The sequence below is a fragment of the Molothrus ater genome, chromosome 1 (genome assembly GCF_012460135.2).
Source record: "Molothrus ater isolate BHLD 08-10-18 breed brown headed cowbird chromosome 1, BPBGC_Mater_1.1, whole genome shotgun sequence".
NCBI lineage: Eukaryota > Metazoa > Chordata > Aves > Passeriformes > Icteridae > Molothrus > Molothrus ater.
Window position 1 is genome coordinate 72,825,565 of NC_050478.2, and position 24,499 is coordinate 72,850,063.

Consider the following 24,499-nt stretch of genomic DNA (forward strand, 5'->3'; position numbering starts at 1 on the left):
TGTCAGCTATATACAGTGGAGAAATAATTACCAATATTGTTGCAATTTTCAGTTGCATTAATCTCTCTAGTAAAATACGAAAGTCTGTATTTATCTTCAACCTTTGAGTCTTGTGAAGAACTCTCAGAAGACCAACAAAATAAAATGGCTTCTCTAATCTTTCTCTAAAGTAGCTTTAATAAAAATAAGTTTCTCTTTGCTCCATGCTGTCTGATTCTATTTCTTTACAATTCATCATATCATTAACCAACAATATGATCCTACCTTCCCAGCTTCATTATTCATTCCTGAGTAGCTTTACATAAGCTATAGCTTTAAATAAGGGTGTTGAAGTCATGTTATTAGATACTGTAATCATCAGTAAAAGCACATATATCAATGTAAAGTACACACAGAATGGAAGCTTAGTGGTCAGAACTGGTCAAAATTAATAAAACTTTAAAGGAGTTGTAAGAAAGTAGAGTTTAGGGATTGGAAGGTAAGCATAATCACAGGAAAATAATAATTCAATAATAAAAAAAGTGATGGTCATAAAAGGGTCACTCAAGTACAGCCTATGCAATCCATTAAAAAGAACAAATTCAAAAATTATTTCTATATTGATATGTAGCAGTAGTTTTACAGTTGTAGCTGTTTGTTGCTCACAGACTTTTCCTTAAATCTACCCTCAAATATTTTTTAGCCTGGAGTTCATAAAAAGAAGTTAGGAAATTATTGGAATTTACCTGACAATACAATAGGTTCTGCATCATAATTTAGGCAGGAATTAATAGTATTCTACCAAATCATATTCTAATTCAGAACAACCAACATTAAAACAGGAATCACTTGATCAAATGCATTTATTTCTGTGATGCTTAGGCTAATTACCCTAACAAACCAATGAATATCTACAGCATCAGTGTCCCCCAGAGCCTTGGATGGCTCTTCAGACACTTGACATCATTTCGGACCTCAAATACAGCCCAGACACACATAAGTTCCAAAACAGATATTATCAACATTGCATCATCTAATTGTTTAACACCAATAATTTAACCCTCAGTTTGTGTTTTCATAACTCAGCTCAGAGCCTGCATTTCCAGGTTCAACTCCTCCATTCTGTTGCTGCCTGCTCTCAACAAGTGCACTTCTGCCATACTTCTGCTGCATCTGCCACTGCTGGCCTGGCATCTCAGGTGGCCTCCTGAACTAATGAGGAATGCCAGGGGACAATCTTGCCCCAAGTATTCACCTAGGTTCTGGACTAAGATTTTTTAAAGAATACCTACTGCTTTTTTTCATTATGCTACCAAAATCAAAATCAAAATGTTCACTCTAAGTCACCAAGTATTTTCCAGCCTCTAGATAACTTACTGGATGCTCAGGATGTGCTAATGGACCTTGCATCATACCTTGTCTAAAATCAACAGCCTAGAAATAATTTGCAGGGCTCTTTTGACTGTAAAAATTATGATTTAGAGGCTGAACCCACTATCTTCACCTTCTCTATGGAGGCACTCAGCAATCTTGCTCAAAACTAACCCATCAACACATCACAGGTTATCCATTCTCCTTAAATTAGAAAGCTAATTCCATCTTGATCTACTTTCAGAAATAATCTGTGCATGGTGCTAAAACATACATTTAAAGGCTAAGAAAAAGCTTTGTAAGCATGCCTGTTTAAATTTTCATATTCTTTTCAGTTGAAATTTTCTGTTGAGGTAGGCCTTAATCTGGGTCGTAGTCACCTGTGGCTTCTGAAAATTTATTCACATATTTTGTGGCCAAGCTCCTTGGTTAGTTACCTTGCTGTACTTGCTGTTTAACTGGATGTTCCAATAAAGCCATAGAATAATTTTGTATAAAATAATATTATACATTATATATCACATATACAATATATATTATATTTAGATCTATGGTTTAAATCCTTTACATGTAAAGAAATGGCAGTAGTGACATTCAGGTTGAAAAGCAGGTGCATCAAATATATTATCACAAACTAGATTATAACATGTGACTTGGTGCCAATAGTGGGCAGTGCACAGTAGTGATGTCCCTGGACATCAAAGGGAAAATAAGAAAAAGAGATTATATGCCCCACCCTCCAATCCCCCATACTCCATGTTCAGCAGAAGAAATAAACTAAAATTTTCTTTCCCTTTCTCCTAAACAAAATCCCAGTTTTTAAAAACCAACAGAGGCTTCCTCCTTTTATTCAAGGATGTACAAATAAGGCCCTAAGTTTCCCCATGTAGTGTTCAGCAAGGGTAATTATCTGAATTTGTACAGGGTATGCAAATATTCTTTTTTTTTAATATGGTTAAATTTTCTCTTCTTCTTAGTCATTGCAGCTGCATTTGCAAAGTAAAATAAAGTAATTTCAAAAGGAATGAGAAAACACAAGCTTTTTCCTCCCACTTGTAAGATCAGTTACAGCTTAACTACACTATGCTAGAAAAAATGTCCAAATGACATTTTTCCCATGCAGTACCAATTGTGAACTAATAACTTCTCTGCCAGGAAGTCGGCATACATTTAGGGACACAGGAATTTTTACTGTATTAAATTAGGCATACTCATAAATTTTAGAAGGAGCAGGCCATATGTTTGAGGAATGAAGGACTACGATGAGTAATTCAGGAAAGACAATATAACTTAGTCTTATTATATTTTTTTCATTTGCTGATTAGCTTAGAGAGCAGGCTTACACTTTGGCCAGATTATATTTGTCTTCGGGTTAATTTGAAGGTATGTAATTGCCTAGCTGGCTTGAGAGCTCAGTACTACAATGGGAGATGAATGTGCTTGTCCTTCAATTTGCATTTTGCAGGAAATGATATAGTTTGTGGTTTGCTTGGGTTTTTCTATTCTTCATGTCAATTTATATGTTACATTTACAGAGAGCTTCAGAATGTTGGTGAATTATTTTTGTGTCAGCTGTTAACTGATCTTTTAGATAGAAGTTATTATCTAAATTACACTAATCTTAAACACTTCTTGTGACACTTTTCTCACATGTGGGGAAAAATATAGCTGAACATATAAGTGAACATATAACTGCTTTATTACAGCAGGAAAAAGAGTGCACAGTGAGTCTTCACATACTTATGATTGACACCATTTAGTGGGTGCTTAGTGCCATATATCCTTTTAAAGTCTCATTCTTCCGCAGAGTTAATGCTATATTCAAAATTATTGCAAACCCTTTTTATTGCTTAAATATTCAATGGCACCAAAAGTACCTTTGGCTTTTTCATGCCATACACTTATAAGATGAATATGACACTTGAGTCATACTTAAATCTACACTTCAACCATGAAAGATGAAGAAAAGCATGTTAGTTTTGTCAAGATGGTGAATAGTACAGCTGCCTTTGCTTTTTTCCCTTTTTCATACTTTTTTTTTCCTTTCATACTTGTCTTTTTTTCCATTTTTCATACTTGTTCTTTGACAAAAATTTAATTAATATTTTTATATAAATTGATATTTATTATGTAAACAGAGGGCCCATCCTAAAACACTTTTTCATTGGAAAAAAGCAACAGTAAAACCTTTACAAAATAAAGCCTTCTTTCCAATTTTTTTCCTTTTTATTCCTTTATGCCACTTAAACCATAGCCTGCTGCTTTAAGCCCCACATTATTTATGCTGAATTCTTTGAAGTTCCTAAACATTGCATGTGTGTATCACATGAGCATTCCTGCCCTTATAAATTATCTCTATCCTTAATTTCAATAATGGTCCTACAAATGTCATCAGAGGTCTTTAGAGTACCACCAAAATCCTCATACCTCTCCTCTCCTCTCCTCTCCTCTCCTCTCCTCTCCTCTCCTCTCCTCTCCTCTCCTCTCCTCTCCTCTCCTCTCCTCTCCTCTCCTCTCCTCTCCTCTCCTCTCCTCTCCTCTCCTCTCCTCTCCTCTCCTCTCCTCGTTTCAAGGTGTTTCCTTTCATCTATTCTTGTTCACCACACAGGTAACATTTGCATATATAAATGGATTCAAGTCTAATTCTAGATGCAGTTTAGGATTTGTCATTAATTTCATATAACAGACTCATTTATTCTTAAAATTTATGGTAATTTTGTCATTCAGGCTCTGGATGAAGTTAGTGTAACTCTAGAGTAACTGATACAAATTTTAATATTTTCTTTATATTGTTAATAAGAACAATAAACCTTTTATGCTAATAATACAATATATAGCCAAAGAGTATTACTAAGTAGCCTGGCAAACTATTTCATTCCTTCAATTTCCATGATTTAAAGGTGGTTTTTTGGCATTTCATATGGGTCAGGTACTTTATACTATTAACCTTCTGAAATGCTTCTGCAACCTTTACTCCCTGCATGGTTGATATCATTCTTCAGGTTAGCTCACAAGTTTCTGGCACCTTTCTAAGATTACTGAGAATCCATTACTTTTTCAAAATAATTATTTTTAAATTTTAATTGAGATTCAATTAATAATTTATTTATAATATAGCATGCTCACTTCTAGTATAGGTGAATTCATATATTTCTCCTAGTAAATAGTAAAAGTATATTTATCCCCCTTTAGGTCTTCCTACTTAGTGATTAAATTTATCACTGTCTGCACTTTTTTTCTTCTTCTGCATGTTCTCTTGTGCCAGTGTAGCATTATTCCAGCTAATAGCTGACTTTATCTTCACACATCTCCAATAAAGGTGCTTCTAGTGTGCATTTTACTCACTTGGCTTTGACTAAACTCCAAACTTCTTTCAGTCTCTGTTTCAACAAATTCCTGCATATGAGGGTAGATCACTGTATTTCTTTGAGGAGATTGTCCTTAAGAATTAAATCCCTGGGAGGACAAGACCACTCAGGGGAAGCTTCTGGCCAGCTCCCAAGTCTGCTGCCTGGAACGGTCTTTTTCTGCTACTTATTTACCTCTGTTTACCTCAGAACTTAAATTGTACAATGGCATTTTTGCAGCAGCAAAGAATGCCATCAAACTTAAAATCCATGACCACTTTCCTTTGGCATGAACAGTAGATGCAGCAGGTAAAGTCCTTCACATGATCCAGGACGTGTTATTATTGTAAGGCTATTTTAAAGGAGGCTTGCCCCTCTGTTCTCAAGTGGCAGTCTGTTGCAAATGTTCACAGCCATTGCCCCCTTTTGGCCTCCACTCTGATCACATTATACAAGCTCCCAAATTATCTGTTGCCCATTCCACAGCAGGGTTCTGTACCTTTATGTTGGGCTGACTCTGGCTAGCAGCCAAGTCCCAACCCAGTCACTCACTCACGGGTGGCAGGATAGGAGAGAAGATCAGAAGAATAAAAGCAAGAAAAACCAGTGGGTTGAGATAAAAGGCAAAGCTGCGCATGCAAGGAGAATGTAAAAAAGAATTCATTCACTACTTCCCATTGTCAGACAGATGTCCAGCTATTTCCTAGTTGGGAAAACCAGCAACATAGCCATAAATGTCTCACCCTTCTTCTCCATTCCTTGAGATTTTACTGTTGAGCGTGACATAGCCATAAATGTCTCACCTTTCTTCACCATTCCTTGAGATTTTACTGTTGATACTGTATGGAATACCCTTTTACACAGTTCAGGTCATTTCTGATGGCTTCATCTGCATCAAAATTCTCATGCATTCCCAGTCTACCCACTAGGGAAGAGTGGAGAAAAGCCTTTGTGCTATGAAACTGCTGTTTAAAAGCAGGTAAAATATTGGCAGGTTATCAACATTTGTAGTCGCAATTCTAAAATATAGCATCAGGCAGGCTCTTATGAACAAAAATACCTCTATCCCAATCAGATCCAGCATTTGAGACTACATGAGCTCTGTAACCAGATTTCTCAGATTGTAGCTGCATGGCTCAGCACCAGCACCTATTTTCTCTTTACTTCCCATGCTGTATATTTTCTACACTGATATTTGAGATATGAATCCAACCATAAGTTGAGGGAGGAATTATGGAAATGTTCCCATCTCCCTCAGCTGGTAAGCAAACTACTTTCTGAAGATGTTCTCGTTCCACCTTGCCAGAATCCCAATACAATGCAGTAGCACATCTTCCAATGTCAGGCCAACATTCGATGTGCAGGATGCATCTCTTCCTACTTGAGCCCTCCCCACTAAGAAGACATAACTGGAACCTAATGCCTTTCATTGTGGCACATCTCTCCCCATAGCTATATTCCACTCAAGATCTTCCTTGTGGTGTTCCCGTGGATGAGCAATAAATCATTACTTATCATTGTTACATTGTACTTAGATAATGTATGTGAACTCCAATTGTGGATTTTGTGCTAGTCAGCGCATATAAAAAGTTCAAAGCTGAAAGAAAGGTTTAAAAGAAGAAAATATGAATAAAGATGGATGGGGAAATAGAAAGAAAAAAATAGAGAACAATTATTCACCATGATACAGCCTGATCCATGCACACAGAGAAGCTTGAAACATTGTAAACTCAGTATTTCTTTGTGTGATTTTAGAAGAGTTATGAGAAAATTTTTGAAAGACAATAATACAAAAAAAATGCATAGATGGGGCAGCCCCTTCAAAGTGCAGGGTGGCATGCATGATAAAAGGAAAGAAATTTCATGGTTGAAATATAGGCATACTGGAACAAGGGTTCCTTTCTATGGCTGAAGGGGGACTGAGAGATGGGCAAAAAAGACACTAAGATAGGAATAATAAAGCTGAAGCTTAACTGATTATAGAAGACATATCAGTGAATGGTTCCAGTAGAAGTTTTAATGCCCAGAGTAAAATATCAAGAAATAAAAAAATGTTTGCAGCAACATTGTGAGTGAACAAGCATGGAGAAAGTTTTATTTGCTATGGCTGCAGGAAACATTTTAAAAACATGACACAATCAGAAGGAACAGTATGAACAAAAGTTTTAGTTATATGTGTGAAGACAAAAGCCTTTACTGAAGTAATATCACCTTTCTCATCCCTATCAAATACACTAAAACTTCAAAACAATGTTTGAGGTGAAACAAATGCAGCCTAGAGTGACGGATAGCAATATTTTTAAAGAGATGTGTAGATGTTACATTATCACTAGGTAACTGTTCGGCTGTAGGATAGGAAGTCTATAATTCATGCACATAAAAAAAGTACTTTTAGTCACTGTGTGTATTAATATTATGTATTTTATTGATGTCTGAGAATCCTACAATTTGTAGCATTTTGACATATAGTGTAAGATTTAAAAAACCTTGGTGGACTAAATACATAAAGTAGACGTGGTTTTTGTTTGTAAGAATGCAATTTGGTAATTTCAACTTTGAATTATTTTCAAGAAATATTTCACTAAAGCATTGATAACCAAGTATGTTTTAAAATACTTTTCAGTATTTCCAAATTCTAGCATCAAGGATCATTTTTTGGGTCAAACCTGTAGCAGCCTGCAAGCTAGCACATTTTTAGTCAGTATTAAAAATTAACATAACTGTCCTTCAAATTAAGTAGGTACATAGTCCTGGGTTCTTCCAAGAAAACTTTAAAATTTTTGCTATTATAACTCATTAATAGTAAATATTTTCACCATAGAAAAACCTATGACAGTGAAATGACAGGGAAATGACAGTGTTTTGAAAGGTTTGACGCAAAAATAACCACCTACCTATGGAAGGTAGTTGCAAGGGATTACTCCTTTCTATACATTATGATCAACTTCCAGAGTCTTGCACAGCAGAGAGTTTATTTTATTTTTGTAACAATGATGGTTGCTATAATGGGGAGACCAGAAGTTCCAGTGTGACTTCTACCTTTTGTGTATATATAGGCCGCTATGGAAGCCCATGCATCAGCAGTCAAGGCTTTTGACTCTTCCACCCCAGCAATCAAGAAACTCTGAATAAGAGGTAACAAACCCCACAGAGTACTATATGGAATAGAAAGACTTAATAACGTCTCTGTAGACTCTTAAAACCATGGCTATGTGAACGGTGATTTAGAAGCAACCTCTCTAAGGAAAACAGAAAATATCCAAGGAAAGTCCAAACTATGAGCTTCCCAGAAGTCAGTGAGCCAGAAAGTATTAGACCTTTGTGAAAAGGGACCTGCACTTATCTGCAGAAATGTAATTTGAAATACTTGTTTTGGTGTGCTTTATCACATTGATGGCTTTTTCAGTAACATTACTGTGTTTATGATCCCTCATGTGACAAGACGCAGAATAGCAAAAAGAAGATGAGGTCTTGGCAACCTAATTCAGAATGTCTGGAGAGTATGAAAACAGCATAAAGCCTCTATTCTAAAGATGATGATTATTTCTGCATTCATAGGCATGGTTTTGAATTTAGCTAGCTGAGTAAATATGTTCTGTGCAGATTCTGTATTATGTGTTTTCAATTTAATTTAGGCAGCATTCAGGTGTTGTTACATTTAAGAAAACCTATAAAATATGCTTATGTGCACAAAAGTTTTACTTGTGTGTTGGTAAATAGTGTATATTCACTTCCAGCAGCTCCAGAGGCCCCAGCCCAGACAGAAAGGTAATGTTAGCTCTTGCTGAGTGAAATTTAGCATTTATAGACCCTAAAGAACAGCCCCTTAATATATTTAATGCATGTCAGTGGAGTTTTGGGGTGGATTTTTAATCGTTTTTAATTTGAAGACTTGTTGTAATATGCTAATACTGGAACAAAATGACAAATGATACCTGTAGCAGCTGCTTTCCTCAGCAGTTGTTCTGAGCTATGGAGATTGTTCTGACACACATCACCTCTGTGTCCTCATTTCCACACCCTAGACTAGCAAAATGGTTAGGTGTATATTTGACAATCAGCATCTGCTCAAGTCCTGCTGATTGAACTTGAAAGTTTTCTCTATAAAAGCTGTAGCAAGAATATGATCTGCTTAAGTAACAGTACAAACAGAAATGTTTGGTTTGCTCATGTCTCTGAGTACAGACCAATGGCTTTGAAAGTCTCATGCAGGAATCTGAGAGGCACATCTAGGCTGCTTCTGACACCTAGACAACCTAGATTAAATATAAAGTGATTTAGCCCATACAAGATAAAAGAAGACTTATTTAGCTTAATTCAAAGGGGAACTGAGTATGAAAATGTCCTTTACTGAGTAGGGACTGATAAAAAACAGACTTCAGAATTAAAAAGAGAGAAATAACACAGATGTCTCCAGGACACTGCAAGGCAGCTGATTATTTGAATTTGGCAAAAAACACTTTAACCTTCTATTTGCACAATCACAATTTACCATTTTAGATTGGTTTTGATAAAGAGGTGGTAACCAGAAAATTTGTTATATGGGTGCCATCATCAGGCTGTAGCTAGAGCACTGCTCATCAGCTACTGATTGAAGGGATGCAAGCAAGTGTAATTCTCATGCAATCTTGACCCTCTTGATTGTGTCTCTATTTTGTTTGTGGCACATCTGTGGGGCTGTATAGTAAACTCTCTGGAGAAGGTTTTACTTCAGTTAATATCTATACAACGCTCAGAAATGTATGTTCTCAGAATAGCTTGGTAGCATAATTTCCAATGTTAATTCTAGGAACAGTGTAGGCAACATTTAAAAAGTTTAATATACAGTTGCTGAACCACTGTATTCCTTGTAACCATGCCCTCTTCTGTTAGATCTACACTACTTTGTACTAGAGATTCAGCACATGGCATTTTATGAAGTTGCACTTTGCTTTGTCCAGCATTGACTAAGACAGACTGTTCTGCTCCCAACAGTATTTGTAATAGATTTTATTTCAAGAATAATGAAATTACTTAAATCCTGGTATTCTCATATGTGACACTGTCTCCCATGATATTCTCATAGGCGAGCTCCAGAAGTGTGAGCTGGACAAGTGGATGGTGAAGTGGTTTGAGGACTGGCTGAATGACAAAGCTCAGAGAGTTGTGATCAGTGGAAGTGTCTGGTTGGGAGTTTGTGACTAGTGGTATTGCCTAAGGTTCAGTACTGGGAAAGTGCTGTTTAATGTATTCATCAATGACTTGGATGAAGGGGCAGGTGCTTCCTCAGCAAGTTCACTGATGGCACAAAGCTGGGAGGAGTGACTGATACCCCAGAGGGCTGTGCAGCCCCTCAGAGGGTCAGATCAAAGAGATAGGCAAAGAACAACTGCCTGTAACTCAACAAAGGCAAACATGGGGTCCTGCCGCTGGACCCCATAATAATAATAATCATACCAGGACAGGCTGAGGGCTGACCTGCTGTAGAGCACCTCTGCAGAGAAGGACTTGGGGGTCCTGGCTGACAACGAGCTGTCCATGAGCCAACAGTGTGTCCCTTATGGCCAGGAAGGCCAAAGGTATCCTGGGGTACATTAGGAAGAGCATTGCCAGCAGGTCGAGGGAGGTGATATGGTCCCTCTGCTCAGCCCTGATGAGGCCACCTCTGGAGACCTGTGCCCGGTTCTGGGGTCCTAAGCACAAGAGAGACAGGGAGCTCTTGGAGAGGGTCCAGCAAAGGATTGTGAAAATTATTAGAGAACAGGAGCATTTCCCTTGCAAGGGAAAGCTGACAGGACTTGGCCTGTTCAGCCTTGAGAAGGGAAAACTGAGAGGGAACCTCTTCAATGTCTATAAGTATCTGAGAGTGTCAAGAGGATGGATTCAGGCTCTTCTCAGTGATACCAAGCAACAGGACATGAGGCAACAGGCACAAACTGGAACACAGGGAGTTCCACTTGAACATGAGGAAGAACTTCTTTTTTTTTATGGGTGTCAGCGCTAGAACATGGTGCCCAGAGATATTGTGGAGTCTCCTCTCTGGAGATGCTCAAAAGCCATCTGGACACAACCCTGATTAACATGCTCTAGGAGACCCTGCTCAAGCAGAGAGGCTGAACTGGGTAACTTCTAGTTGTCCCCTCCAACCTTACCTATTCTGTCATTCTGTGGTTCCTGAACAACAGACAAATACCCAACAGAGGCCATGCAGACCAGCCTCAGTTGCCAGTATTGGAAATTAACCAGGGCAGCACATTCTGTGTTGTCAAAGGAGCACCTTTTTCTTGCAGTGGGATTTTCAAAGCTACACTGAGTACATATGGCTTTATGAAACATCTTTAAAAAAGCAAAAGATCTGCTCCATTCAATTTAGTCAGAAACTCAATGCTCCAAAATTTATTAAATTGTTAGGTTGTGTAAGAAAGGGAGAGAAAGAAATAAGAACCAAGAAACTTCCAGCCTTAAGGGTGCTCCATAGTACTAAAAAATATAGAAATACTCTCAGTGTCTGGCTAGTCTAGAAGTGATTTAAACTTTTTTCCATCTATTTTGTAGTAAGAATGTATGTGCTAATACTGAATCAACCCAGTATTGCACTCAGATGCAGTAGAATAAGAGCTTCCCCAGGGATGATATGAAATACCTTGTCATGAATGCAAAACTTGCTCATTGGTATAGCCTTGTCTTTTCAGTCAGGAGCTAATTATTGCTCTTGGAATTGAATCATTTCCTCATCTTAGGTAAAATATTCAGCAGTTCACTGTATAAGGTTCTAAAAGTTTTGCTACCAGTGTCTACAAATTGATTGTCATAATTATTCAACATCCACCAAAATGTGATGGTTCTTAATACAAAATTTACACAGAAGTAAAGTGAAGAAGCCTAGAGAATGAAATTACTGACTCAAAAATTGATCTCCAAGAAATCAAGAGGATCAAAGTCAGATTAATATTTCATATTCAAATTAAATGTCATGAGCATCAATATGTAAACATTGTTAATAAATCTGTGCATTTCATTTCAAGTTGTGGTATAAGTATTTCTTAGGTTTAACATACTTGATAATTATTTTTAAAAGTACCACTGAAAATATTATTACTACTGTAGTGAAAAAAAAATCAAATTGTTTTTTTTTTCTGCTCAACTAAGTTTTAAAAATCTCAGTCAACAAATAGTTATGAGCATTCTAGTATATGCTGGACTAGTAAAGATGTGCCTTACAATTATGGAGGTCTTGTAATAAAAACCTTCTAAAAAAGACATGTTTTGAAAAATAACTGTTTAGTGTACCAATAAAAGCAGTTCAGTAAATGCATATTTGCATATGATAGATCAACTTTTGTCCAGAACTGATCCCCTGCATCTGATAACAGTTGAGGCTGTAAATTTACAGGCATGAACCAGAGTTCCATCAAGGGAAAATTGTTGATGCATATTTAAAGGTCCGATTTGACCTCTGCACTTGTTACATTGAGGAGGCAGAACTCTTTCCTGGTCAGAATAAAATCTTCACACTACAGCTTGGGCATATGTAACCAAAGGGATCATTATGAGCCTATAAGGTAGGTGAAACTTTTATTGTGAAGGAGCGATTAGAACCGAGGCAATCTAATAAAATTTATCCAAATAAGATAATTCTCCAGATACAGGACACAGAACACCTTTATATTCTGAAAGCAAACCCAATAAAACACAAGTGACTGCTCAATGCTAGAATATTTAACTAAAGCCCATTTAGATATGTGTAATGGAAAAGGAGATAATATAATTTTGTTCAACTCGAGCTACCTCACTGGTTTCCTTTAAACAAAAATACTTCAAGTCTTAGCAAATACCATCACATTGAAAAGTAAAAAATAGCAATAGCATATCTGTGCAGAGAATACACAATGATCTTAACTAATGACCAAATAAAAAATAAAAAATATATGACCATTCAAAATTTTGCTAGCCCTGCCTCATACTGTAAACTACTGTTACTATTGTTGAGTAATGCTTGTGTTTGACAGGAAATTAGTTACACACAATGAATGGCAGATGGAAAACAGACCTGAAATGCTGCTCTTAGAAATGGGAAAATAAATTCAGCCATGATGTACTGATATCAAAGTCATTCTTTCGGAAATTTAATGTTAATTCCCTTTTACATTAACAGACTGGCACGAAAACTTTATTAATTTAGAATTATTTTAGCACTTATGCCATCAAATATGTTAGGAGACACAAACAGAAGGATCATTCCTTGGTCAGATAGCTTTGAGCAGTCAGGAAACATCAACTGGACAGTGGGAGCCTACTACATTATTTCTGTTAAATATTAAGATTTCTTTATATTTTTAATAATGCTTAATGATTTGTTTCCTCTTCTCCTGAAAATATATTTCTCCAGTGTGGAATAGACAAGCAATGGATACTAGTGCAGATGTTATACTGATGTGTTTAGGTTAGCACGGACAATTAAAAATTAGTGATAACTGCTTGGACTTTACCAAACAAGACCTCAAATAAATGCATAGTTCCACCTGATTTTCTCAAACTTCCTTGAAATAAAATTTGAAACATCCTACCACACTGCATTGTCTTAATTTTTCTAAAAAAGTGTAGTTTTACAATAAAATTTTATTGTGCTGCTACTAGTTCAATTTTCATAAGGTGTGAAATACAATAAGGTTGAATAAAATATAAAAGCAATAAGAACAAAGATGAATCACCCAAAATGGCAGGGATGTCTTAAGCCAGATTTTAGTGCCAGAAAAAGTCTGTACATTTTCCGTATGGATCAAGGAAGAAAGTTCCTACTGGGGGTCATATGATGTGTAGACATCACCTGGTTATCGGTTCCACTCCTACAAGTGATGAATCATAAGATAAAACCAAACAGAAGTTTTCTGGTAAACTGAGGGGGTTTTGCTAAAGGCTAAGGGGGCACTGCTGCCAAAAAATAGGAGGAAGTTGTTTGCCGAGGCTAAGAAGGAGCCATCCCAGCAAATCATCCCTGTATGGAGCCCTAGGGCTCTGGGCTCCTAGGGAAATCTGCCTGAGCCAAGAGAATCCTGTGAAGGAGGAAGAGCGGTGAAGCAAGAAAATGTTCATGGCATTTATTACTTCATATATTTGAGCTATGCCAAAGGTGACATTTTGGCCAAACAAAGACTTTAAAAGAGCATGGATAACTGCTTTCTTTTCTGTATATTTTTTGTATATTCCCAGTGACCAGCTTCCTAGTGTAAGGGAAGCAAGGTGAGGTACAAAACAAAAACAAAGGCATTAGACTACTTAGGCCACAAGGTCTGTTTTGTCTTGATGGAGTAAGAGAAAGATTTTCTCCTTGTAGAATACATATTTGGCCACAGAGGACAAAACCAGGACTGAAATATATGCAGATGCCTCTCACAAGTCTGATATTGTGGGATTCAAGAAACTCTAATGAACATCCACAGTGGGATCTTTGGCATAACAAATAGGTCATTGAGGATGTTGTCATGGATATCTACACTGACATGAATTTTGGAAATAGATGTGATGGCAATCAACTAAAAGCAACATATTGTCATTACATCTACATCTCACTGCAAGACATGCCTAAATGAACTTGATATTCAAAACTGAACCATTTTAGAAGCAGAGAATGCTCAAGAAGGAGCCAGGAGAGACGAAAGTGTGCTAACGTGAGAAGTTGGAAAATTGAAGTTTACACTGTTCTTCAATGTTCTTAAATGTTAAATTGCATCCTGTAAGTATGAGGAATTAGGTATAGGCATTACCTGGTTAATGAAGAAACTTGTCTGTTTTTGATGTCCACATTTTATTGTGCCTAAAAGTAAGTCAGACTACTAGGGAAAGAGTGTGAACATCAAATAAGAAATAAAAATACTTACAATATTATAATTGCTAGTCTTTTAAATTGCTTCTGTTTTTACCAGATAAGGAAATTGGGTTTTGGCAATACCAGGTGCAGATAAGTGAAAATCACATTCAAAGTTTACATTGTAGTTTTTCTTTCTGGTAGATCAAAGTTCTCAGCATTTGGAGATCAATCAGCTACAGTGAAAAGACAAAATTTTATCATGGGTCCGTAAAATTTTTGTACCTTTTATGCTTCAAGACAGTATAGAAAATTTACTTTAGGCTAAGTAGAAGAAAATGGTGTGGTGAATCAATCAATTTAACATTCCAGTCGAGTGCAAGCAATGCTGCATGTTGGATCATGTGACAAGAGGAATTCACAGGTCAGACTGCACAGTACAGGGAGGTTCCTGCAGAATAGGGCGTGTGGTGGGAAACGTGAATCATGACATGGCATGAGCCAGGGTTCTCTTTGGAGACTGCATTCTCTGCTAGCTGCTACACACTGCTTCCCTTTCATGAATTACAGAAAATTTCTCAGTAGGTCAACCTTCTGTGACTGGAATAGAAGATGAATTGTAACTGAACTGGAAAAGAATTACCTGAAAATCTTGAAACTCAGCAATATAAAAGAAAACATAGATATGTGAATTGTACATAATGCTGAAGTTAGACAGAACTGAAAATAAGTCTCTGTATGCACAGGCAAAAAAAAAATCTTGTGTCTTCACTTTTCCCAGTTTATGATACCAAATCATTTTGGTAATTACATTCTGAACAAGTCATCTTTGGGGTGCAAGGAACTGTCCCTTCATTGTTCATTAACAATGGGGCAGGTCAGAGGAAATATACCAAAAAATACAAAAAATACAGATAACAAAGGTAAATAAAAACCTAGTATGGTTTAATTTAAATTGTCTTAAAATTTGATACAATGAGATTTGTTATAGTTAGAAAATGTTCTATTTTTTTGCACACTGAGACCATGGTTCTGTTTGGATGAATACTTCCAAGAAACCTTGGACATTCTCCTGGATTTCCAGTTTCTATAGACATGACCAAGCCACTTTCTCATTTTGCACAATGCTGACTCATGAAGAAATTCTCACAGAGACTTGACATATCAGACCTGTACAAAACTGATTAAAAAACTAAAGAGCAATTAACAATAACTCAAGCAAAATTTAAAATATATTTTTAGCCTTTACATACGCCTGAACTTTATAGTTCATAGCTCCTGAATTGTGCTGACCTTTCTATAACAGAAAAGGTTTTTTTTTAATGTAAAGCATGCAGTTTAAATGGAAAATGACCATGAGGAGTTCTTAACATTTTCTTTTCCCTTTCTCTGCTGGGAAAAAGAAAATGTATCACATTCCAGCAGCGACTCAAAAAGAAGGTAAATTATTTTTATATTAGTTTTTCTCTACTTGAGAAAAATATAAAAACCTGGCTGGTAAAGGAAGGAATACAGAATTATCCTCTTTTGTTATTGGTCAAATATCTATTTTTTCCAAGGGAATATTGAGAAAAAAAACACTTAAATAAATGGTGATTTTTGGGTTTTTTTTGTGTGTGTGTAGATATGGCTTGAAAAATATCTTTGAGATGAGCTGAATATCTTTCCCAGCTCCCCACTACTATTGACTAAATCCCCAGCACCTGTCGTGGGTGCTTTTTTTTCTACATTTAGGAGCTAAGTGTGCTGTTGAAGAGCTGAATACCACCTTATAAGTGTACTCAGTGTTTGTGTACAGGAAGAACTGAAGGTTGACATATTTGTGTCAAGTAACACAAAACATAATTGGGTTTTCAGGCACAGGCCCTGATAAGGCACAGGAAATGAGTTCTGCACAGTGGCACAGACTGTGGTCCACTTGCCCTCAAATGTGGACAGAAAAATGGGTGTCTGTCTGCACCTACTGAAACATAATCATCATGAGCTACTCCACACTTGCTATCTAGAAATTCAGCATACATACAAGACTTTATTGACAGAGACTACATAACAGATTCAGTGTGCTTGCCTCACTGTTTTTCCTGCAGATGTAATCCTTCAGTGTGGCTCATAGTTGTCATGGGGTGACTTTATGATGCTGAATCATATCCCCATTTGTCTGTTTAGCGTAGAAATAAGTTTTGCACCTTTAAGACTGGTTCTGAGAGTGAAGCAGGGGTAAAAGGAAGCACACAGTTTGTTTTCAGGAACTGCATTCACTCCTCCTCATTCCTTCTGGGCTGTGTTGTCTTCAGCACAGTCATGTGGGAGAGAGCTCTCCTTTGCTTTTTAGTTAATTTCTCACTAGCTGAGGCAGAGTTCCCTGGACTGTGGTTTTTCTTTTTCTTGGAACTGTTCAAACCTGCTCTGGACTGAAAACCCAGAAAAACACAGGGAGCCATGCCTGTGGCCCACTGGGCCCAGCACTGGAGGGACTGATAAGAGACTGAGTGAGTCGAGCTGAACTCCACAACAAGGACTTTCTGAATTTGCCATCTCTTCAGAACAGCAAGAGATTTTATTGTTTGATAGTATTCATTTAATATACTATATTAAATATAATATAGTATAATATTTAATATATATATCAATTAATTATATAATTAATAATATAATAATATAATTATTTATTTTATTTATATTTTAATAACTTGTATAATTAATATAATTTTATAAAATATTATTATGATATTTATTAGAATGTATTTAATATATTATAGTTAATATTATTATTTTTTATGTTTCTGAATATTTTGCTTGTTAAATAAACTGGGTTTTTTTCCACTTTTCTCCAAAGAAATATTTTCCCAGACCAGTAGGGGGAGGGGCTTGAGTCTGCTTTCTGGAGGGACCCTTTTGGAGTTTCCTCCCAAATTTGCCTTAAAGCAGGACAATAGTGAAAGAGGGTTTTCAGATGCTTATTGAATGCTCTGGCTTATAAAATAGCTCATTTTGTCCCTGTTCCTTGGCTCTGGTTCCTAGAGCCTGCTGCTCAGCTGATGGTGAAGCAGAGAAAGAGAGATGTCTCTGCTAACTACAGGTGTTTATATTTGTACCATTATCTGACAGTGGGGCTTTGGCTGATGTGAGAGACTAGCTATGGAACAGGCCACCAGCTGAAGACCAAATTTCAGGAAGAAAAAGTCAAGGAAAATGAGTATTTTCACTTCACCTCTCCTCTGCCATTTTACAATATCTCCATAAACTCAGCAGAAATTGCAGATGTCTGAAAATATTCTGAGACCTCTTCTGTACTTCTGGGAACAATGAGTACATACAATTCTTATTGGATGTTTAACTTAGGTAGAGCCTTTTTGCACATGAGCAGAATAGTTGGTCATGGAGTGGCTGATTGAACTGCCAGCTGCCTTTGGCCAGGATACTGCAGAAAAATCATTTGACAAATTTTTGGAGAATGTCTCCTGGTGGAAATTTCAGAAAGTCCCTGTCAAAATCCACTGCTAGGTAGTACATTGGTGTTTCATTGTCTGCCTCAATTACCAGCCTGGGTGCAAAAGCTTCCTATCCCAGAGATCCCCCTATGCAGCTAGTTACAACTAAAATTAGAATTTCACCTGTACAAGTGTTTGCTGGAGGCTGATTACTGTCTTTTCTTAAGGAGCATTTCAATTATTCAGATGCCTTACTGGCTTACTGTGGAAGCTTCATTTTTTTTCATGAAAAGTGTCATTTAGAATATATGCTATTTATAATTATTTTGTCTGAAGTAAACAAAAAGCATTTCTAAATTTATACATCTTAAGGTGTTTTATTTTTGTTATGCCTTCTCCAGAACCTTCAGTTACAAAATAATTAGAAAGAATAAAGAAAAAAAGGCACAGCATTAATTGCATTTATACATAAAATGTGCCATTTTTTTTATTCTGAGATTTGACATTTATGCATTTTAAAAATCAATCGTTATGTAGAAAAACAGTAGCTTCTGTGCCAATTTTTACTTGAATGAGTTGTCATACATGCCAGAGGATAGGAAACTTTATGAACACTTTTTTTTTATGCTGCAGGATGTGTCTTAAAAATTTTGCAAAGATTGTGTCGTCTGGTTGTCCATTTGCACATTATCAACCATAGAGTTAGGTGGAATAAATGTAGTTTATTCAGACTCACTAGATTCAAACTAAATCAAAAGCTCAATTTGTTTGATCTAGTATAGTAAGATATGTCTGCTGGGATTGATTAAAGTAAAAATACTGAGTGCCACAATCCTAGAGTATATTTCAACATCAAAGACATTTCATTTAGTTCTTTGAATACAATATGAAGATAACAGATAAAATCATTCTGTAATGCTAAATCCTTCAGACTAAAAATGCCTGTAAATTATTTTACACACATAATAATTCCAGTACACTGGAGTGTCATGGTCTGACAGATTTAGGAATTTTTATTTGAAGTCATTAATAAAATAATGTCCAGGATGCAAAAAATACTTTTCAGCATATTTTGTATTAGTACCATAGAATTACAGCACCTATTACCCATGACTGAAAGAGAGTATTTGTTGGAAAAATTATAGATTAATTGTCCAGGAAATATTAATTTCTAAAATGCTACTGAAAGTGAAGCAGCTACAACATAACTATTGAAAATCTGATCCGTGTCTATCTTTGACATACTAAATTGTTTTATTTCAAATGTCAAATTCATAATTCTGGAATATTTCTTCATATGAGCAGCTTTTCAGAACTGGAACTTTCTGAATTAGTTGGGCTTTTAAAAACCTAATGAAGTGGTTCTCAAATTTATCTTTGGAAAGGGTATGTTACTTAGGATGGTATTCACCTCACAAATGCCTAACCACGCAAAGCTAGTATTGCAACGTGGATAGATGAATTTAAAAAACATGCGAAAGAAACTCAGAAAATCCACTCACAAAATAGAAATGGGAATTATTGTTTTGGATGCCTTTGAAATTTTGACCTAAAATTTAATTTCTTTTGTTTCTTTTTCAGAGAGTCAAATGTATAAACTATGATTGTGAAAATATTATTTACCTTCTTTTACTTTTAGCACTTCAGGGGGTATATACAACTTGAACATCAAAGGTTAAGGGTCTAATTTCTGTTGTGTTTAAATTAAAGAGAGGATAATAAATTCCTGAAACATCTTCTTTCATCCAGCTACCAGATGAGTTTCTATAGGTTGGACTCTACGCTATAATTCTGAAGAATCTTTGCATTATTTTTGGTTTCAACAATTTTTAAATATTGTGTAATCTATTAAAGCCCTCTTTTCACAGAAAGTGTGGAAAGAAAGAGAATATTTCTCTGCATCACATCTTTGTGGAAAACTGAGAAGTGTGCAAGGCTAAATATGTGCTTAGGACCTAGTGCTTATTTCTTGCATCTGTTTTAGGCTTTATGTTGTGATGGTAACTATGACAGTTCCGTAGAAAACAGGAACTAGTGACTACTTACTTTGCACTCAAAAAATTGAATAATTTTCCTAACTGCATGAACCACTACATTTGATACATAAACAGTCCATCCCCCTGTGCAGCAAAAGAAGCCAGTGGGGAAGAAGACTGGCATGTCTGAACAGAGAGCTTTGGCTGGAAAAGATTACTTTTGTCCTTTGGAAGGACTGCTATCACCATTGTGGCAGTACCAGTCTTCGGTTTTTCTGGGTCTGGATTGAAGGCACTTGAGACAGTAATTCATGTTCAAACTCAAGTATTTATTATATCTTATAAGTAAAACAGTCTCACAACCATGACTTCGGCAGCTTTTCATTAGAAGGCACAAAATGGCTTGTTACAAGGTCTTTTAAGACTAAACTATCTTTTAAGACTAAACTACCTACCTAATTCTTCTCCAATTAAGAACTGACACCCAGATTATTTTCCCTTTTAACCAAATAACTGATCCCAAAGTGCCCACAATACGGATTTTTCTGTCCAATTAGAAAAAAACCACCCAAACCCATGAAGAAGAAGGCAGAAGAAGCAAAGTCAGTGCTCCCCTGGGGGTGAAGATACACCAGAGCAGACAGAGAAATATTCCCGATGCCCTGGGTTTCCACACACCATGATGAATCTTCATCTTTCATTTGATACAGAGAAAATAACAGTGACAAAGAATAAGGAAAAGGCTGAGGTACTTAATTACTTTGACTCAGTCTTCAAGAGTAAGTTGCTGTCAGGGCTCCCAGCTCCCTGAGCTGGCAGTCATCCTAGAGAAGAATGAAAAGGTGCAGAACAAAAGTCCCACAATCCAAGGGAAAATGGTTGGAAACTACTACACCAGTTAGACACACAGTTCTATGAGACCAGATGGAATATGCACATGGGTACTCAGAACTGGCAAAAGTGCTCAGTGAACTGGTTTCCATAATTTATCAGCAGTCCTGTCTAACTGAAGAAGTCTCAGTTGACTGGAGGCTGGAAAATATTATTTCCATCTAGAAGAAGGGCTTGAGTTTGGGAAACTACAGGTCTTTCAATCTGACCTTGGCTCAGGATAATGCCATGGAGCAGATCACCTGGAGGGCTTCAACACAGTATGCACAGGACAAATAGGAGTTCAGGCCCAGGCAGTGTGGATTTATGAAAGACATGTCCTGCTTGCATCCAGTTGGTGGATATTGTTGATCTGGGCTTTAGTGAAGCTTTTTACAGTATTTTTGCCTGGAGAAACTGAGTGCTAAAGACTTCAATAGGTGTACACTTTGCTGGGTAAAACCTTGTCTGGATGACAAGGCCCAGAGAGTGGTGGTGAATGGACCGAAATCCAGCTGGTGGCCAGTCACTAGTGGGCTTCCCCAGGGCTCAGTGTTGGGGCCAGTGGTGTGTAATATCTTTACAAATTAACTTAGCAAGGAGTTCAAAAAAACCCTCAGTGAGTTTGCAGTTGATTCCACATTGGGCAGGAGTCGATCTGCTGGAGGGTATGAAGGCTCTGCAGAGGGATATGGGCAGGATAGATCTATGGGACAAGCCCAGCTGTATGATGTTAAACAAGGTGAAGTACCCAGTGAAGGACTTCTCTTTGGGTCACAACCACCCCATGGAGCCCTACAGAGTAGGGACAGAGTAGCTGGAAAGTAGGCTAGGGACAGAGTAGCTGGAAAGTGGTCCAGAGAAAAAAGATCTGTGGGTGTTATTTGACAGCTGTTTGAACATGAGCCAGTGAGTGCTCAGATGCCAAGAGGGCCAATGGCATCCTGGCCTGTATCACCAATAGTGTTCCCAGTGGGACCAGAGCAGGGATTGTTTCCCTGTACTTGACACTAGTGAAGTATTGGAGGGCATCCAGAGAATGGCAACAGAGCTGGGGAAGGGTCTGGAGCACAAGTCTGATTAGCAGCACCTGAGGGAGCTGGGGGTGCTTAGCCTGAAGAAAAGGAGGCTGAGGGGACACCATATCACTCTCTACCTGAAAGGGTAGGTGGTGGGGGGTGATGGTGGTGGTGGGTATGGTTGGCTTCTCCCAAGCAGCAAGTAATAAAATAAAAGGAAATGGTATCAAGTTATTCCAGGAAAGGTTTAGATTGTATATTAAGAAAAAAAATTATTCATAGAAAGGGTGCTTAGATGTTGGAATAGGCTTCCCAGGGGAGTGGTTGAGTTACCAGTTCTGTAGGTATTTAAAAGACACATAGATGTGGCACTAAATCATGTCAGGGACATGATTTAGTGGTAGACTTGGCAGTATTAATAGTTGGGCTTGATGACCTTAAGGATCTTTTCCAACCTAAATTATTATGTGGTCCTATGTCAATATTTTTGTATGCCACTACTTTCTGAAAACTGCACTTAAGAAACAAAACTGTAGAGAAATAGTCCAAGTTTTGGACAGAAAATATTTACTGAGTTTGTTAGTGGTTTAGGACAGGGATGTTTAAAAGCAGATGCCTTTTGAATATAATAATTTCCAATTTTCTATTAATTTGTATGAATATTAGCCATTAGACATAACCACAACTGCTTTGAAATATGAAAGTATTGAAACACTATTTTAGGGAGGCACTCAATAATGTGGGAAATATGTTAATTATGTCTGGCATTGGTTACATTTGAAACTAACTTATTACAATGGTCATATTACAATGGTCTTGTCTCAGTTTATAAGGATTCCCTGCCAATAGGAACAAGAGAACATAGTCTTACACCATGCCACGGAGGTTAAAGTTGGACATTACGAGGAATTTCTTTGCAGAGAGGGAGATTGGACTGGACTGCCCAAGAAGGTCATGGAGTCACTGACCCTGGATGTATCTAAGGAAAGACTGGATGTGGCACTTAGTGCCATGGTCCAGGTGACATGGTGGTGTCTGGTCATAGCTCAGACTCCATGACCTCAGAGGTCTTTTCCTCAACCTAATTGGCTCTGTGATTCTGTGAGTACCCACCTAGCATTGAGCCCACACAGACAGCATGTTTGTACCAACCCAACCTACAGTCTGATTTACACAAAGTTTTATGTCAAATCCTATTTTCAGATTAATCCTTGCTCTTCATGGTGTTGTGTTATTTCACAAAGACAATAGTGCTTTTGAATTTATTAGTCTTAAGAAATGAAGCCTTTCTTTCCACACTCTCTCCTGTTCAAATGAAAATAAATCAAGTGATGCTGATTCGTCTCTGTGTCAATGGCTGAGGAAGGGAATGAAAAATCCACTTGCTGACACTTGAATTTATTTAAGACACAGAAGAAATATCCTTATATGCTATTAGCAGTATATCTCTATAAGAATAATTCATCTGAACAGTTTCTCATGGTGAAGTATGCTTTTACATTTTACAGAAGAGGTAATAAAATGATACATCTTTTGTTTTTTATGTCATCTCTCAGAACTTGTAAAATATTTTAATCTAAAATGAACCAAACAACTCTAAACAAGCAAGCAAATAAATTTGCCCACAAGAGAAGAAAATGTTCAAGGTTATTTTAAAATATATATTTTTACTTTTGTAATTCTTCATTTAACTTTAGTCTAGGCTTATGAACAGAGCATTGATCCTGTTTTTGTGAGGCTGTCTTGCCGCGATATCTGTCAGACTCTGCTTTGCATTGGCTGATCAAGTACAGCCTGCTTGTTGTATGTCGGGCGAGTCAGTTCTGCTGTCTGACATGAAATGGCTTGTATTTTGGGGTTTGAATATGTTGCTTGGATGCTTTGTGGGACACAGCCTAGAAAGGAACAAAGCAAACACTTTGTGCTTTACAGATCTGTGCTTTACAGGTCTGTGTGCTGTGTTGTAACTACTTGTTAATGCTCTATAAGAGTAGGTACTTCTTGTTCCAAAGGGAAACAACTGAAGGCTTTAATCTGAAAGACAAAGCAGTGCAGATGTTGAAGATAGCTGATAAAGGTGTCCTGGCTAATGCTGAACTGACCTTGAAAACTTTTCAGTTACCTGCACTGTTATACACTGGTATTAAATAACCTGAAACTGTCCCCCATAAGCCAAATCTTCGTCCATAAACTGGGCAGGAGCAGTCTTGTACATACAGATGTTGACAATACTGTTGAAGGCTGTACTTCTTTCTGGCACCTGCTAACTCTTACTCTGCCAAGATCAGCAGCTACTAGTGTTTGCTGCCATACTTTCTGTGAGCTGCCCTTTAAAAGGGGCTCTTCTCCTTCCTCACAACTTGAGATGATTACAGCTCCCAGTTAAGTGATCTTCCTTAATGCACCACATTAAAATCAGATATGGCTAGGGCTGCTCATTTTTCTGCCTACCTCTCTCAGCTTGCCAGTGAGTATTTTCTGGACTCTTCTAGCACCAAAGGGGTGCAAGTCTTACTGGTCTCACTGCCTTCAGAATCAATACAGACGTTCTCTTTTTGACATTAATTCATGTAGAAGGGAAAGATTAAGCCCACTGAGGAATGTCATGACTAAGCTAACCCACTATAAATACAAAATTCCTATAACTGTAGAAAAAAAATTACAATTTTACAGAATTCTCCACATCCTGAAGTATAAAATTTTGATTCCCATCAAAGGATAT